This window comes from Hyla sarda, chromosome 6 (genome assembly GCF_029499605.1).
Source record: "Hyla sarda isolate aHylSar1 chromosome 6, aHylSar1.hap1, whole genome shotgun sequence".
NCBI lineage: Eukaryota > Metazoa > Chordata > Amphibia > Anura > Hylidae > Hyla > Hyla sarda.
Genome location: NC_079194.1, coordinates 28,287,699 through 28,293,698, shown reverse-complemented (window position 1 = coordinate 28,293,698; position 6,000 = coordinate 28,287,699). Strand labels below are relative to the sequence as shown.

The following is a 6,000-nucleotide window of genomic DNA, read 5'->3' as shown; positions in this document are numbered from 1 at the left end:
ATATTCACAGTGTAGGGTCCGTCCCAATGAGGCCACTTTATCCCGGCTGGACGGTCTTTGTCTAGATAGATAGATAGATGAGATCAGTGCGGTAGCTTGGGTTGGTGTCACCCATCGCAAGTCATTTTTGTCCCATACAACACTCAGGGAGCTATGGCCACGTTGAAGGCTTACACTATTTATGCACATATCATTCTATACTACACAACATACATAAGAACTTGGACACTGTGAGTTTTAACACTGTCACACCCCTATCAAAGGTTTCTGCTTCCTTTTTGGTATATACATATACAGTATATACAATCACGTTATACACATACAGACATACACGCAGTATATAACATATGCATGCAGTTTATACACATATAAAGACAGTATATACACATATACAGACATACACACAGTGGAGGAGGTTTATCAAAACCTGTACAGAGGAAAACTGGCCCAGTTGCCCATAGCAACCAATCACCTTGCTTCTTTCATTTTTAGGAAGGTCTGTGAAAAATGAAAGTAGTGATCTGATTGGTTGCTATGGGCAACTGGACAACTTTACCTCTGCACAGGCTTTGATAAATCTCCCCCAGTATGTACACACATATAGACATACCAGCCTTTGGCTGTCCGGGCATGCTGGGAGTTGTAGTTAGACAACAGCTGCAGACACGCTATTTGGAAAATATTGCTGTAAAGTGATGGTCTTGATACTCCAAAATGTTTTTGCACCTGTCCTAGGATTGTGTGTGGTATTGTAACTCTGCTCCATTCACTTTGATGGAACTCAATTGCAATACCACACACAAACTGAGGACAAGAGTGGCGCTGTTGCAGGATAAGCCCTTTTATTATTCTAAATTGCTGCAATTCTTAAATATATGTGATCAATTCCTTAAAGGGGTTCTCCGGTGCTTACACATCTTATCCCCTATCCAAAGGATAGGGTATAAGATGCCTGATCGCGGGAGTCCCGCCGCTGGGGACCCCCGGGATCTTGCACGCGGCACCCGTTTTTAATCAGTCCCCGGAGCGTGTTCGCTCCGGGTCTGATTACTGTCGATCACGGGGCCGGAGGCGTGGAGAAGGCTGCAGTGAAGATCGCGGTAAGTGATCTTCTCTGTGACCTTTTAAATGCTGCAAAACTACAACTTCCAGCATGCCCACACAGCCAAAGGCTGTCTGGGCATGCTGGGAGTTGTAGTTTTGCAACATCTGGAGGGTCACAGTTTGGAGACCACTACTTAGCGGTCTCCAAACTGTTCTTCCCCAGTTGTTGCATAACTACAACTCCTAGCATGCCCACACTGTCCAGGAATGCTGGGAGTTGTAATTCTACAACATCTGAAGTGCCAGATATTGCAGAACTACACTCCCAGCATCCCTGACTGTCTGGCCATGCTGGGAATTGTAGTTTTGCAACAGCTGTAGGTACATTGGTTGTGTTCCTCAAGCTGTTGCAAAACTACAATTCCCAGAATGCACTGACAGACCGTACATGCTGGGAGTTGTAGTTTTGCAACAGCTGTAGGCACACTGGTTGGGAAACACTGAGCTAGAGTCTGTTTCCTAACTCAGTGATTCCAACCGTGTGCCTCCAGCTGTTGCAAAACTACAATTCCCAGAATGCACTGACAGACCATATATGCTGGGAGTTGTAGTTTTGCAACAGCTGGAGGCACATTGGTTGGAATCACTGAGCTAGAGTCTGTTTTCTAACTAAGATGTTCCCCACCAGTGTGCCTACAACTGTTGTAAAACTACAACTCCCAGCATGTACGGTCTGTCAGTGCATTCTGGGAATTGCAGTTTTGCCACAGCTGAAGTTTTGGGGCATGGGCGGGTTTACAGTGGGTTTCCTTCTACAAGTTTGAGCTGCGGCAAATTTTCTGCCGCAGCTAGAACTCCCAGCGGAAAACTTACTGTGAACCCCCGCCTGTGTGAATGTACCCTAAAAACACTACACTGCACTATACTAACAAATAATAAAAAGTTAAATACTACATATACACCCCCTTACACGTGTTCACAAACGGAGCCTCCAGCTGTTGCAAAACCACAACTCCCAGTATTGCCGGACAGCCATAGACTGTCATGGCAGGCTGGGAGTCTTGCAACAGCTGGAGGCACCCTGTTTGGGAAACACTGCTGTAGGGTTTTGGTGGAGACAAGTCCCATCCTTGTATCCAGGTCCACCCCTATTGCAAATTTTTTATTTAGGCCTCAAATGCGCATGGAGCTCTCACTTCAGAGCCCTGTCGTATTTCAAGGCAACAGTTTAGGGCCACATATGGGGTATTTCCGTACTCAGGAGAAATTGCGTTACAAATTTTGGGGGGATTTTCTCTCATTTTACCCCTTATGAAAAGGTAAAGTTGGGGGCTACACAAGCATGTTAGTGTAAAAAATGTAAATTTTTACACTAACATTTTTACACTAAAATGTAATTTCTCATTTGCACAGCCCACTGTTCCAAAGATCTGTCAAATGCCAGTGGGGTGTAAATATTCACTGCACCTCTTATTAAATTCTGTGAGGGGTGTTGTTTCCAAAATACTCAGAAGAGATGGGGCTACAAATTTTGGGGGGCATTTTCTCCCATGTGTTTTTTTTTTTTTTTTTTTTGCTGTTCTGGCAACATAGGGGCTTTCTAAAGGTGACATGCCCCTCAAAAACCATTTCAGAAAAACTCACTCTCCAAAATCCCATTGTCGCTCCTTCCCTTCTGAGCTCTCTACTGCGCCCGCCAAACACTTGACATACACATATGAGGTATTTCCTTAGTCGAGAGAAATTGGGTTGCAAATTTTGGGGGGCATTTTTTTCCTATTACCACTTGTAAAATTTCAAAAACTGGGTCTACAAGAACATGCAAGTGTAAAAAATGAAGATTTTGAATTTTCTCCTTCACTTTGCTACTATTCCTGTGAAACACCTAAAGGGTTAAAACGCTAACTGAATGTCATTTTGAATACTTTGAGGGGTGCAGTTTTTATAATGTGGTCATTTATGGGGTATTTCTAATATGAAGGCCCTTCAAATCCACTTCAAAACAGAACTAGTCCGTGAAAAATTCCGATTTAGAAAATTTTGTGAAAAATTAGAAAATTGCTGCTGAACTTTGAAGCCCTCTGGTGTCTTCCAAAAGTAAAAACATGTCAACTTTATGATGCAAACATAAAGTAGACATATTGTTTATGTGAATCAATATATCATTTATTTGGAATGTCTATTTTCCTTACAAGCAGAGAGCTTCAAAGTTAGAAAAATGCAAAATTTTCAATTTTTTCATAACATTTTTGAATTTTTCACCAAGAAATAACACAAGTATCGACAAAAATTCACCACTAACATAAAGTAGAATATGTCACAAAAAAACAATCTCGGAATCAGAATGAAAAGTAAAAGCATCCCAGAGTTATTAATGCTTAAAGTGACAGTGGTCAGAATTGCAAAAATTGCTCCCGTCCTTAGGGTTATAATGGGCTCCGTCCCCAAGGGGTTAAGCAATGTCTAATACACATAGAAGAGGGGTTCGAAACAGGAGTCTGAGATAATTGCAGCATGTTTTTCCTCTTTTTCATTGTATTTATTCTAGTATATAAGTCCTGGTATAATATAGAAGTCACATTGAATTAATGGACTCATCATTGAGTAGACAGATCAATGTCCAATTTACCACATACACATGTGACTTCTTCTCCATCTCATCATCGTCTCCCAATGGAATAATGAATTAAAAATGTCACAAAATCTGCACTAGAAAGTACAATATGGCAGACCTATAGGACCAAGTGGAACATGTTGAGCCCTATTGCTATTTTGCATCATATCTGTTTGTTAGGTAAATGGCCGATTGTCCCAAAAATGATACATTCTCTAGGCAAATTTTAAAATTTTATTTATTTTTCTTCGAGAAAAAAAGCACAATTAAGAAGTGGTAAAACAGTCATTTTAATCACACGTGAATGTAACATTGAATGTAAGATTTATTTGCTTATTTTATTTTTTTATATGTTATACTACACATCATTTTGTTTTTGATTTTCTTGAAAATTCGATAAAATTTTTTTTGCAGTGGATTGCAATGGGAAAATATCTGAAAAATAAATAAAAAATAAACACAATTAGGCTTCCATGAAAATGATCTCCATGCGAGTAAACTGCTTTAATGGATCTGTTTAAAAGTTTCTCAATATTGCAACTTCACCACCAAGAAAGAAAAGCCTTGAAATTGTGGAAATAATGGGGTTAACCTGATGACAAATCCCCTTTAAGAGTGGCCAGATTTCCTGCCCTAAACAAAGCTATGAAGGGTCTGGCCTATCTTAAAGGAGTAGTGCAGTGAAACATAATTTATTTGGGATAAATGGGAGAAAGAAGACAAGCCCACATCTCAGGGACATGATAATAGATGCAATACATTTATTAAATTTAATACAATTGCTTAATAACTTTATTGTCTGAGACCGTGCTTCAAGTGTCAAATGCATAAAATTTATTAAAATATAAAATGCATATAAATTCCCCTCACAGGGCCCTTGTGGGAGGAATAATCACATAGATAGAACATAAAACATAATAAGATTTAGGCAAAAATCATAAAAATAACAATTGCCAAATAGTCCGGCAATGTGACTGATTATCCGGCAATGTTTGCTAACTGATAGTCTGGTATTAAACTGACTTAATGTCCAGCAATAGAAATATAAGAGCAATGTCCGATATACTGAACAAGTTATCCACTGATATAAAAAAGAATGAATGATATTATCAACTTCACTGTGCCCTCTCCTTCTCGCTGGTAAGCGGTATTGCAAGATGACCTGTGAGCGCTTGCGAGCGCCAAGCACGGCTGGTCCAGGCAGCGCTGAACCCGGGGGTTGCCGTGCGGTTGCTGCGGGAGTCTGTAGATACAGCTACTGAGGAAGGGGTCGAATACTTTGTACAGAGCACCGCAAAATGCGTTTAGTCTAGTGCCAAAAGAACGCAGTGTGACAGGATAAAGTCACCACTAGTCCGATACCAGTTCCAGCTATACCATATTCAGAGATCCAGTACTGCTATTGGGATCCATCAGCAAAAACTGTGATTTACCTGTTGCCACCTGATTCACACACGGCTTCTGCGATCCATCTGCCGATCCACCTGCCGCTCCTATGACCTGCTGCTCCTGTGACCGGCCGCGCCTGCGAACGGCCTATCCTGTGACCTGCTGCTCCTGTGACCTGCCGCTCCTGTGACCTGCCGCTCCTGTGACCTGCCGTTTCTGTGACCTGCCGCTTCTGTGACCTGCCGCTCCTGTGACCTGCCGCTCTTGTGACCTGCCGCTCCTGTGACCTGCCGCTCCTGTTACCTGCCGCTCCTGTGACCGGCCGCTCCTGTGACCTGCCGCTCCTGTGACCTGCTGCTTCTGTGACCTGCTGCTCCTGTGTTTCCACCTATTGCCTGCATCTCCCGCTGACCGCTGACGTCAGACGTTCCCACCACGAGAAAGTACCATCAGTCTGCCTCTACAGACCCCCGCAGCAACCGCACGGCAACCCCCGGGTTCAGCGCTGCCTGGACCAGCCGTGCTTGGCGCTCGCAAGCGCTCACAGGTTGCAATATCGCTTACCAGCGAGGAGGAGAGGGCACAGTGAAGTTGGTAATATCATTCATTCTTTTTTATATCAGTGGATAACTTGTTCAGTATATCGGACATTCCCCTTATATTTCTATTGCTGGACATTAAGTCAGTTTAATACCGGACTATCAATTAACAAACATTGCCGGATAATCAGTCACATTGTCGAACTATTTGGCAATTGTTATTTTTATGATTTTTGCTTAAACCTTATTATGTTTTATGTTCTATCTATGTGATTATTCCTCTCACAAGGGCCCTGTGAGGGGAATTTATATGCATTTTATATTTTTATAAATTTTACTCATTTGATACTTGAAGCACGGTCTCAGCCAATAAATTATTACGCAATTGTATTAAATTTATTACATCTATTATCA

General features: G+C 41.9%; 1 long non-coding RNA gene across 1 annotated transcript in view; it reads right to left on the bottom strand.

Annotated features, from left to right (window-relative positions):
- Positions 1–3,980: 3,980 nt before the first annotated feature.
- Positions 3,981–6,000, bottom strand: part of LOC130277382 (uncharacterized) — a 144,009-nt gene continuing 141,989 nt past the window's right edge. Inside the window, exon 6 of the long non-coding RNA XR_008845447.1 lies at positions 3,981–4,093. This is a non-coding gene — a long non-coding RNA (uncharacterized LOC130277382). The remainder of the gene's footprint in view (positions 4,094–6,000) is intronic.